The following is a 13,512-nucleotide window of genomic DNA, read 5'->3' as shown; positions in this document are numbered from 1 at the left end:
GGTTCTTTTAAGAACCTTTGACTAGAATGTTCTTTGAAAAACAAAAAGAAAAAAGGTTATTCTATGGTATCGCTGCGAAGAACCTTTTAAACACCTTTATTTTTAAGAGAGTGTGTTTTTTGGAGCTGTAATATTCAGTGATTTCTCTGTCTTATGGCCAGAGTGTTTTGCAATATTCTCAGGCCTATCCAGATTAATGTGGACCTTACCTACAATAAATGTAAGCACTGAACATCACATGAGTATGTAGTATATGAGCACATGGTGGCAGTATAAGAATGCTTATCATATCCTAAGCACTGTGCGGCCTGAGTGCCACATCTAAACCATGGAACGTTTTTCATTGTCATACATATGACATTTTTATGGCTGTTTAGATTCTTTACTGTAGACCACTTGATCTTCCCTCATCACACTTGACAGATGTTTTTAGCATGCAAAAGCTTTTAGTTAGAGTGTTACAACTACTCAACAAATTATATTTAATTGTTTTGGTAACCACATCTCTCATCAAGTCATCAGTTTTATTGTTTTGGAATCCATTCAACCGATCTCCGGGGGCCTCATTTATAAAATACTTGTAGAAATCCTACATTTGATCTTACGATCATTTATCAAAAATGTGTACGTGTGACTCATAAACCGAACGCACAGAAAACGCATTTACCCTTTTCTTTCAGATGTGAAATTTATAAATCGCAAATGATCTTGTACTTGTGCGCTTCAGATCTCCGCCTTTAAACGATGCCTAATTAATGTCATAGACATATAAAAAAGCGCTTGTCAATGCATTTAAACACAATTTCAAGCAGCAAGAATGGCTTATATTTCCAAAAACCCGCAGCAATCAAACAAGCAAAAGTGCGTACATCCGCTCAGACCCTGACGTGGCGCTAAGCACTTTTCCGCGTCAAAGATAGTTTTTATAAATATAGATGATTACAATGATATTACGCAGCACCCAAAAATAGTCCTCTTGGTAACTTTAAATAGCTGAGGACTATTTTCCGGCACTGCATAATATCATTGCTGGAAAATAAGCCTATTTTCAAAAAAGTGGAGTGTCCCTTTAAGCATTACCACTTACTGTACAAAAAGCAGCAATCTTACCTGCAATCTTAAAATATTTTACTCAAAAATGCTTATCTGTCATTCTCATGCTCAGTTGGCCACAGTCTATTATTTTTGTCTGATGTATTGCATACAAAACCCCAAATCTAGTAAATGTACAATTGATTAACTGAGTTTGCACAGCTTTGACTGCATGTACGTTCACATTAGTTTTGTACTGTACTGCAGTGATGTCCCTGGATGCTTGATGATGTAAACCCAATTGGCTTTCTAAATGTAAAATCAGTGTTTTGTTGGAGCTGTTGTTTACCAACAAGCGCCTGGGATTTAACACGCTGACCGGTTATGTGAGTTTCTGGTGTGCAACACTTTTCTTTTATCATCTCTCTACAGCATTTCCTCTTCTCTCTTCACTGTGCTTTTAACAAACAAAGTGGCAAATGGGAAAAAGGTCATTGTTTTAAATTTGTCAGAAAATGGATGCAGTGGAAAAAACAGACCCCTTTATTATGTGTCGGAGTGTTTTCGAGACAAATGAGACAGGTGAACCTTAGTCTTTGCCCTAAGTTTCAATTGCGTACCGCTGCAAGGCTGTGTCCACTAAGAGAATTATGTTGTGCTGACCTGACAGCAGTCAAGGTTACTGTGGAAATAGAAAATGGGCATTGGTATTTACCCACAAGGTTTTGAAACAATAAAAGTCGGGCAGCATTTAAGAGATTATAGACATCCGCACACATCGGTGGGCAATTCTTCCCTCTTTGTTTATCTTGATTTTCTGCTTTCTGACGCTGGGTTCACATGACATCCCACCGCTGGGATCGCTGGAGCGAAGGAAAAGGACAATGTTTCCCACATCAGTGAATACAGCCTGCTGCCATACACTCTCTTGGAGAGAGTCAAAATAACCCAATGCTGGGTTGTTGTTACCCAACCACAGGTTAAAACAACCAAGCATTGGTTCGTTTTTAACCCTGCGGTGTGTTCTGTCCAATATTTACCCAGCACAGGTTAAAGGCAACAACATTGCGCTCAAGCATTTTTTTTAGTGTAGTGATAAAGTATGTTTATAAGCTGTTACAATTAAATAAAAAAGATTAATTAAAGCTAAATTAATTAAAACGATATTCTTAAAATCATCCCATGATGGGTATCTTTTCTTTAAAGGCTGTATATATGTAGCGCCTGACAGAGCATTTTTAGTAAGGGATAATGTATATCGCCGCTGTCCGATGAAAACCACGTATGTCCATTTTGCCGATTTTGAGATTTTTCGACGGATTGAATGTCCAGGTTCATTTCCATATACAGTATGCTTCACATATCTAAATGGCCAATAAAAAGTTGTGAAATCATGTCATCTGATTTTCACGTATATTTATTTGGTGTCAAAGCTGTCAATCACGCCGCGTATCTCCCGCCCTGTGGAAGCATCTCGCCGGTCTTGTGAAGTTTCATCAAAGCTCAGCACTGGATAGCCGAATAAACATAGTCTGGTGAGACAATGACTTTCCTTCATCGAGGTAAATGTTGCCCCCCTGACGCCAGACGTACGTCTAGGAGTGACAAAATTACGGTAGGACTGTGCAAACAAAGTATCTGTCTAGCATTACCATGTCAGTGTATTGATTCATTGTCCCTTCATAGTTTTCAAAAGACATTTTATAAATGTATATTAATATTAAATAAAGTAAGCGTATTTAATAAACTAAGACGTAGGCTATTTAAAAAACTGAGCGTATTCAATTGTCAATATGAAACGCGACTTGGCCATTCTAATTAATGATCGGAAGAACGCGTATCGACCACCGTTACTGTAAAATATGCACGTATGTCCATTTAACCTCAATTTTGGTCAAATATGGATTATATCATTACACTGACAAGAATATGGTTACATGTAAAGATGCCGTACCAAGTATGACAACGCTACATTCAACTGCTTTTGAAATACGGTGTTTTTTTTACTTCCTGAAAAGTAACCGTTTTTTACATACGTGAGTTTCAACGGGCAGCGACGATATGCAGAATACAGAAATAAGCCCGACATTGTGATCAAGACCTGATGCGAAGCTTATTTCGCAATAACAACCGTCTGCCTGTACATTATCCTGGTTATTACGTGGCTATTTACCCAAAATTATTTACAGCTTCCAGGTTAACGTGTGGCCAATCAGAATCAAGCATTTTCGAGTGCCTATTGGAGCTTTAGAGTTAGTTCTACCAGGAAAACTATAATTCTATGTCATTCTTCACATTCTTTCAACTCTTGGTTTTGTACTTACTGACACCAGCATTCCCCCTCATCCTCCCCACCATCACCAAGTCTGTCCCTGTTCATACATAGGGGGTAGGTTCTGCCCTTGCCTTTTCCAGGTATAGGAACAGATAGAATCTGCAACCCTCTGGATACGAAATGTGGACGGGGGTATGCAAAAAAAAACTTTATCTAAAATCTATTCGCCACATTTGCTGTTTGTTATTTAGTTGTTCTGCAGTCATTTCAACCTTTACTTAAGTGTGTATAAATGCAGATTTGTTTGACTATTAGTGAGAACGCCGCGCATACCTCTAGTTTTTCTACCAGGCTGATATTTGGTGTTCCCCAAATCTATCCCTAAATCTAACCCTCACACAAACTTATTGACATTTTTAAATCAAAGCATTATTTGCCCAGTTCATGAGCCTTAGTGAGTCCCCCTATATCTTCATTAATCAGTCTTTGACATTTCACTAAATTTGTAATGACATTTTCAAACATTTGGCCCTCATGAGTCAATTCATGTACACAGACACACCTTCCATCCTTTCATTGTGAAAGAATGACTTATTTTTTGCATAGATTTTTCTGTTAGACACTAATTTCATTTGGTAACAAAATAAAATAAATTACAAATACAGACATGAATGAATGAATGCCAAATAATGATGTGAGTTGCTTACTTTCTGAGTAAACCTTCAGCTCAGATTCTACAAAGCTGTATTTATTCTCTGAATCAGCAGTTTGATGTTATAGCTGCAATTAGTGACATTATGCTTCTGTTGCTAACTTTGTTTAAAATGTTTAGCTGCTTGGCATTGACCACACAATCAGACCCGACAGTTAACATAACTAATATAAAATGATAAATCCTCACTATAAGCTTTCCTTTTCATCCAAACAAATGCATTTATTGCCATCTCTGTTTAAAACACTCTTCTCTTCTACTTGACATTTGCCACAAAATGTGACCTGACAGTTTTAATCCATTATAAAATGATTAATTATTATAAGCTTTCCCTTAACCAAAACATAGTTTAATATGATTTCATTTTTTTATGTAAGGCTGCTTTGAAACAATGTCACATTGTGAAAAAGGCTTTGGGGTCTCAGAGTGTGAACTGAGGTCAGTGAACTTTCGCTTCGAAAGATATTAAAAAGAAAATGCTGACTGTGTTATGTAACTGGAGTACACACACGTAAACACACCCTGCGCCCAAAACTACATAATATGAGAGTATGTGGGTTACTGAATTCTTCGTTCTTTATTCCTCATGCCGTTTCAACATATGGCTATATTCATGGCGAGAAACGGTTAATCCATACACAACTTGATCCACACAAGTCAATCCATACACACTTTGGGGGAGGTGCAATTTGGTATCTCTAGTAACTAACTTGCATGTTTTTGTCCTGTGGGAGATAACTCACACTGACACAGGAAGAACATGCAAACTCCATACAGAAAGCCCCCTTTCTTGCTGTGAGGCAACAGTGGTACACATTAAGCCACTTTGCTTCCTAACGTACTTATCGACTGAGAGACAATGGGCCCTATCATACACCTGGTGCAATGCAGCGCAATGTGCAACGCAAGTGTCTTTTGCTAGTTTCAATGTTCATTTTCATGTTTAGTTCCACATTGTTGAATTAGCAAATGCATTTGCGCCCAATTTTGTGCACAACGAGGTGTGTTCAGGCGCATTGTTGGCGTGTTGCTATTTTGAGGCAAGTCTACGCCATTGACCAACTAAAACCTGATCTAAAGTCTAAAGTCATTGGCACAGTATTGTTTTTATTATTTAATAAGTGCAATATGCGCCTACAAACGGAGCGACAACGAATTGAATAGAGCAATGTTAACCTTTACCAACCTTATATATATATATATATAATGATGCCTTTTCTTCTTCTTCGCTCGGTGACTCGTCTCCCGGGGATTCATGGGATAGTAAAGTGTACATCAAATGCACACTCCAAAATCTTGTTTGAAGTAATCGTTTATCCGGGTACTTTTCGGCTACACTGAATTTTTTTTTATATTAAATTAATATTTTTTTTTAAGGTAAGTGGTTGCAATCAATTTATTTAAGCTACATTTAAACAAAAGTTTTAGATTTTATTTTACTAATCTTTTCTGTTTAAATGTAGCTTAAATAAATTGATTGCAACCACTTACCTTAAAAAATTGATTAAATTCAATGAATCATTTTTTTCAGTGTACTGTTTTTCGAATAATTTCAAACACACTACTCGCCTTTTCACCTATTATATATGAGGGAAGAAGTTGGTTTCAGACGCAGCGATACTTTGAACACACGCACGCACGCACACGCACGCACGCACGCACACACACACACACACACACACACACACATTCTGGTTTCCATGTTTTGTGGGGACATTCCATAGACGCAGTGTTGGGAAAGTTACTTCCAAAGTGTAATACATTATATATTACAAATTACTGTAATTTGAAAGTAATTAGTTACATTACAATATTACTGTCTCTGAACTGTAATGAGTTACACTACTTTTGCGTTACTTTTGAGTTACTTTCATCAAAAGAACAGAAGTATGACCAGGCATTATAAAATGTTAAAATGTAGTTTATTGATGCTTATAAATCTAGAAGTTATGTGTTGGCCCTCGAGCTTTGAATAGGCACAGTGAAAACTTATGGCAAAATACAATAACAGTCACTGTCAGAATCATAAACATAGACAAATGATCTAGTAAAAGTCTGGTAAATTATGGTACACATACCAAACACAATAGAGCTAGAGCCCACTATAATGCAACCTATAGCCTAATAACATGGAATACAGCTCATTTCAGTACAATATAAGGATTACATGTAGACAAACATATAAAACACAGACAAAAAGAGGAACACTGCTTTTTGCCAAACAATGAATATAGGCTCCCATACAAAGGTTGGTAAAAACTTTAAACAGTGATGTTTAAATGTACTATTTAGATAACCATGTTTAAGTCTTCACTAATGTTATGTTGTATTTTAGGGGCTTTTTACACCTGGTCACTTCATGCGTTTTCTCTGATCGGATAGCTATCTGATCGTAAAAAGACCAGGTGTAAATGCCCTCTGAAACGATTTCGAGACGGATTTAAATCCGATCGCTCAAACCACTTCAGGAGGTGGTCTGGGATGCATTTCAGAGAAGTGTAAATGCATCTGGTTGATGAAACCACATACGTCGCGCTTTACTCCTCCCAAACGTGAACACGTCACTCGCAAGTAAGCTGGAAGAGCGCCAAACAAACAAAGATGACACGCCTATTGCTTTATGGAGTGATGACAGCGGGTAAAAAAGCTTCCTAGAATCAATAAAAGAGTCTAATGACAAACTCAAATGATATTTAACAAAGAAATATAACTTTAAGAGAGAGTTTTGTGAATGCTTTTCCCGACATGGACCTGCATTAAACTATCGCGCTGTCACTCTCCTGCTGTGCTGTACTGCGTGCTTCAGCTCATGCTGAGCAAGGAGAGACGCGCGTCCCCTGCCCAACATAGAGTACAACATGCTGCATATTGTTGCGTAAACGTCATCTTAAGTTTTTTTAAGGCGGAGTAATAAATAGTGTATTTGCATTTTGGGCGGGGGTAAAAGATCGGATTCATATTCGTTTTGCCAAGACGCATTTATGTGGCCAAATGTAAATGGAACAGTTTTAACAAATCAGATAGCTATCCGATCAGAGAAAACACATGAAGTGACCAGGTGTAAAAAGGCCCTAGGTTGCTGTTTGTAATAAAACTGTAGATAGCATAGGAATATCCTAGCAATCTATTATTATGTATATGGACTGTTATCATAGCAAAGCTTACCTTGTCATTGCTGGTGTGATATGGATTTTACTGGCAACATTTGTAAAAGTCTCTTTACTTCTGAGGTTCAAGCAGCATGGAAGACCGATAGAAACTTTCTGTTGCTTTTACTTGCTCTTATTCGCAAAATTATGCGTGAGCGGGCTACCGGACCTGATTGCGACCACTTTAGTCAATGCTTATAAAGCCGCAGACTTCCCAGATTCGGCTCTTTAAGAAACATGTCTATATTTGACGCGCACCGCGTCCAAATCACATTTCAAATACAAAGTTAAAGTAAAAATGAACATGTTGCATACAGCACGTGGAAACAGACATACGCTACGTCCCAAACCGCCTACTTCCATACTATATAGTAGGCAAAGAGTACGAGAAGTAGTGCTTTTCGCCCACTATATAGTATAGAAGTATGCGGTTTGGGACGCAGCCATATACCCACGCAGCTTTTTCATGTGTGGATGCTGGTCGCGCGCATTGGTCAAAAATAAAAAAAATAAAATAACACGGTCTAATTTTGAAATGCATTGTTGTAACGCGCTCGTTACTAAGACTGTAACGAGTAAAATATTACCAACATTTTATTAGTAATGCGTTATATTACTGCGTTACAGCAAAAACAAATATATTACTGTAATATATTATATTTTGTAATGCGTTACTCCAAACACTGCATAGACGTAATGCATTTTATACCATACAAACTGTATATTCTATTCCCCTTACCTACCCTATTCCCTAACAACATCAAAATGTCCCCACAAGGTCATAAAAACACTGGTATTCCTATCTTTATGGGGACAATTGGTCCCCACAACGTGATAATTACCAGGTACACACACACACACACACACACACACACACACACACACACACACACACACAATGTATGTGCACGTGTAGGAGTATGTAGTATAGCCCAGGAGAGGTATTGCAATTTGCAATTCTCACGTACACTTTAAAAACTAATGATTTCTGCTTTGTATACACTGACATTAAGTAGCATTTGGATATTTGTTGTGCCTAGTACGTAGGTGTATTTTCCATTCATTGGTACATTGACAAGCTCAAGGTTAAAGAGATCTGGTACAAAATGTTGCAGTGTGCACCAGATTGGACTGTGGATAGCTGTGTATTGACTGGCATAGCAGAGCCCAAGCTGTTTAAAACTGCTATGAAGAAACGTTTGTGCTATGCATGGATGAACGTGTACATTTGTTAAATTAATGTTAATTATAATTACAGATTGTGTGTGGGGGCTTTTAAGAGAGTCATTTCTATGATTTATGTTTATTACACAATTATAACTGCCTTTGATTTGATCAAACACAGTAAATGATGCAGTATGTGTCCACATGGACCTACTGCAGAAATGGCCAGACATTTTTAGTTTTTCCCCCAGTTTATCTGACTCAACCAGCCTGTGAGCAGAAGAAGAGATAAAGAAGAGGGAAGACCGTACACATGTACATTGAGAACACACACTCCCACTGCGCTTTATCAGGTTCAGACACAAACTGCTATCTGGAACATCACTGTATACTGCTCATTTATTTTGGGCCGGTGTGAGAGACTGAGATTTGTTGACATTCTATTATAGCCTAAGTTTTGTTTGTTTGTTTGCAAAAAGAACTACGAAAAAGTGCAACGTCTTAGTGTGCCTTTCTATCATGCGCTTCTATAAAAATCCACAAAGGGGTATTAAAAAGAAACACGGAGGAGTGGAGCAGTGATATAAAAGTATTTATTGAATCTAATCTGCTTTATAGTATTGTTTAGGCTGAATCGATGTTTACAATGTTTTTGCTGACATATATGTGACACTTTCTGTGAAATTAAGATATTAGGATATCAAGGATATATTTTTACAGAATGCCAATTACATTATGTAAGATGATTTTCTGTAGAAATCAGCAAATAATAAAAAAAAACTTCACAGACTGGGCAACCTGATTTTACTGGAATTTATACATATTTTACGAGTTGGCTAATTCATATGAATTTGTATGAAGTAAATCATACAAAACGTAAAATCAGTGGCGGCTGGTGACTTCTCTTCCGAGGAGCACGAATTCAAAATAAGTGTTCATGGCGTCATGTGAACCATGTGCATCATGCGTCTTGTCAAAATAAGTGCCTGCTCTTTTATGATAATAGAGATGCTCACGTTCACAAAAAACTTGCAAGACACTCGCTTAACAGTAAACTCTGATTACACATGAGATTAAGTGAGTATCTGGCAAACGTGAGCGTCACTTTTATCATAAACCCTTTAGACGCTTATTTTGATGCACATGGATCACATGCAGGACGCATCGAACACATATTTTGAAATGACGAGTCACACACATGACGGGCTAAATACATGCTTCGCACATCGGGCACACTCGAAAAAGAAGTCACTGATGGCCACTGCGTACAATTAAACAATTATGATTTCCTGTCCTTAAACCCAACTTCATGGGGTGAAAGCAAGTACAAAAACATTTTAAGTTGGTACAAATTCATATGAATTAGCTACCTAAAATACATATGAAATGCCATGAGATTGGGTTGGAATGAATCACATACTGTATATTTATTTTACTGAAACCCTCTGGAGGCTTTATGATGACTGAATTTGGTTTATCTGGTATGTTGAAACTATTGTGGGTTTATTATTTCATAACTTATTTTGTTATTAAGATTACACATAAAGAGCTCAAATGCATAAAAGTGTGTCTGACATGTTTCTTGAAAATGAATGATGACGAAAACACACTTGTAGCCAATGAGCAGTAAGGTGCATGTCTACTAACCGACATCGTTGCCTGGGATTTGAAGTGATAGTGTTTGATGAACATATAGTAGTCTATGTGTCAAGAGCATTGTTAAAATCATTATCCCATTTTTCAAAGCTATATTTTCTTTATTCTTTATAGGCCTATGAAAGAAGTCACAGATTTCAGCAGTTGTCATAAAACTACAATTTAAACTTAAAAGGTACCACAACTAATGCTTTAATACTTTATTTGCTTTCAACTACTAAAATTCATTGATAGAAACACATTAAATATTTTCTTACTTAAAGGGAACAGAGAATGAAAAACCATTTTTACATTGTCTTTTTTGAATAATTGTAGTCTACCCACATTCACAAACATACAAAAAGTGCTAAACATGCTAAACATCTCAGTCTCATAGAAATTCCTCTTTTAGAAATGTCAGCCAGAAAACAGCCCAATCTGAAAAACTGATGCTTATGACATCACAGGCATCTAATTGCCCTTCCACTTTAAAATAATTGGCTACATTTTTTGAGTGGCAGCAAAGTCAGCCAATCAGTAATGAGATTGCAAGTTAAGCCAGTAGGGGGAGCCAAATAGGTGCAAAACCACTTGTTTAAAATCCCCCACCCTAATAGAGCTTTCTGAGAGATGTTTTTAGGAAGCTTCTAAGGCATTACAAACCCAAACAAATTTTTTTTGTCTACATGTCACATCACAGAACAAGGATAAAAACCCCGTTCAATCATTCTATCTCACCTTTAAAAAAAACAGCATGCAATACTCATTTTAACCAATTTCCGCCATTATGTTTCGCATTCTGAAATTGATGACGTGTAATGGTTGTTGTCAAATATTACTACAGTTTACTATAGTAAATACTATGATATATTCTAAAGTTTTTCATCTGATAATTTTTTATTTCTCACACATTCTTAGGATCACCTTATTTTGATATCCTTTCATTAGTATGTTTTCTATATTATTCTTCATTTATGTAAGTCTTTTTGAATGGACCTGATGCTGGATTTTTAATGAAATGTGGACAAAATACCGCTACCTGTTGTCTTTGTGCATTTATAACTTCTGTTTACAGCATTTTATAATCTACTGATTGAAGACTTGTCTATTACCTCGCTAAAGCATTAATAGAATGAATTTTATTGCAACCATATGACTTCATGTACAGTAATGAAAAACAAAATGGCAGCCTCCGAATAAAAATATTGTTTCTTTGACAGTTGTTATTGTCACATTCATAGTGCCAATCCCAGTGTTAATCATACATACATACATACGTATACCTTTAAAACACAGAAATCTCATTTTAGCATTTTGCAGAATTACACCACTGTGTGAAATTGTGTATGATAGGACTGACCAGCCATTGTGTGTATATGCTAGCTTGTGTTTCAGTGCTGGTAAAGAATAATAGATTCAGTTTACATGGCCTCAGGTGTGACTTTAGACTCAGCTCAATGCATTGCTGCTCAGGAATGTTCTTTTAGTTTGTCACAGGCCATTCCCACTGAGAGTATATCGATTTGTCCCCTCCTTCCCAAAGCATTGTTTCAATATGCTAGATGAATGATAAAATGTATCCCTTTCTTCAAATTGCTCTTAGCTGGCTTTTTTTGGCATGCTGTGCCGTTTGTCTAAATCTACTTAAATGTAAAATAGGATCATTAGAGGCTCCTTAGCTTGGAGTTCTTTAGAAACATTTGGCAGTACAAATATATCTACCTTTGCAATCTTGTGATTTAAAAGATGTCTATATTGAACAGAACCCTAACATGAAAAATCAATGAGATTCTGGCATCCCACTTTTCTAGGGCTATATGAGCAGAGGCAATAAGCAGGCGTCCATTATAAGAAGACATGTTATTTGTTAATAAAATGGGAGCTGGCTGTCCCTTTCAGGCATTAAACAGTACGCCCTTGATTAGGGCTATTATGCATCTATCATGGGGATGCAGTTATGGTGTTCCTGCTGTTGCCTTCTTCACGAAAAGTTGATGCATTTGAATAAGAGAAATGATGTAACAGCATAAGCTGTCATGTATTTGTATATATCTTATCCATTAAAGATATTAAACACCCTTAAATAAATGTACTTGAAAAGTAAAATTGTGTAGGGGAATATTAAGCTTCTAGAGAACATCTTTGTTAAGTTTAGTAAATTAAGTTTACCACCATTTATCTTGTTTTAAGATCAATATTTCTTTTCTGAGGTTTAAGCTTCAGATGTGCTAATGATTAAAAAAATAAAGAAAAAGTATTAAGAAGATGATTATTTACAACTTGATCTATTTTGGACTGTTAACCATTTATAATTATGCCTTTTATTGGCTCATTTGCAATGCTGACCTGCAAAACTTTTAAATACTTTTTTCACTTTTTTAATACAATATTTTTTGTTGAGAAAATTAATAACAAGGTCCAGGAATTAATTGTAACTTTGACATCTTGTCATGTGTTATTTTATAGGCTCTTTGTAGGACTCACTTTCAGCTAATTAGGCTTATTAAAGTTGCTTTAACATAAATGACTTCACGGCAAGTTAGATTAATTTACACTGTAGGGCTAATACATCTCTCACTGACACAACACTTTAGATTATGATGTTGGCCCAGATTACAGAAGCATTTTATATTATGAGCTGGTCTTAAAGGGACACTCCACTGTTTTTGAAAGTAGGCTCATTTTCCAGCTTCCCTAGAGTTAAACATTTGATATTTACCGTTTTGGAATCCATTTAGCCGATCTCCAGGTCTGTCGGTAGAACATTTAGCATAGCTTAGCACAATCCATTGAATCTGATTAGACCATTAGCATCGTGCTAAAAAATATCCAAAGAATTTCGATATTTTTCTATTTAAAACGTGACTCTTTTGTAGTTACATCGTGTACTAAGACCAACGGAAAATTAAAAGTTGTGATTTTCTAGGCCGATATGGCTAAGACTATACTCTCATTCTGGCTTAATAATCAAGAACTTTGCTGCAGTACCATGGGTGCAGCAGGCGCAATGATATTACAAAAAATAGTCCCCTTGGTCACTTTTAATGGCAGTGGACTATTTCCGGGCACTGCGTAATATCATTGCACCTGCTGCAGCTGAAACTCTTTGGTTATTTTTGAGCGCGATGCTAATGGTCTAATCAGATTCAATGGATTATGCTAAGCTACGCTAAAAGTGGTACCGCCAGACCTGGAGATCAGCTGAATGGATTCCAAAACTGTTAAAATCAAATGTTTAATTCTAGGGGAGCTGGAAAATGAGCCTTTTTCAAAAAAGTGGAGTATCCCTTTAAGGTTATTGGTCACAAACTTAATCAATGGTCTTATAGTCCAAACACGTGAAGTTTCACCTTCCAAAAAGTTTCGATGAATTCCGTGCAGTAACACTATTTGTTTCACTTAGCAACAAGAATAAAGGGTCACCTCTGAGGTGCAAGTGCTCTTTTGACAAATGACTTCTTTTAAAGTTAGTTTACACCCAAAACCCAAAAACATGCCGGCTTGTCTCAACGCATGGTTGGGACAAATATGCATGGGAATTAAGG

The sequence above is a fragment of the Misgurnus anguillicaudatus genome, chromosome 16, assembly GCF_027580225.2.
Source record: "Misgurnus anguillicaudatus chromosome 16, ASM2758022v2, whole genome shotgun sequence".
NCBI classification, from domain to species: domain Eukaryota; kingdom Metazoa; phylum Chordata; class Actinopteri; order Cypriniformes; family Cobitidae; genus Misgurnus; species Misgurnus anguillicaudatus.
This window is presented reverse-complemented; position numbering follows the sequence as displayed.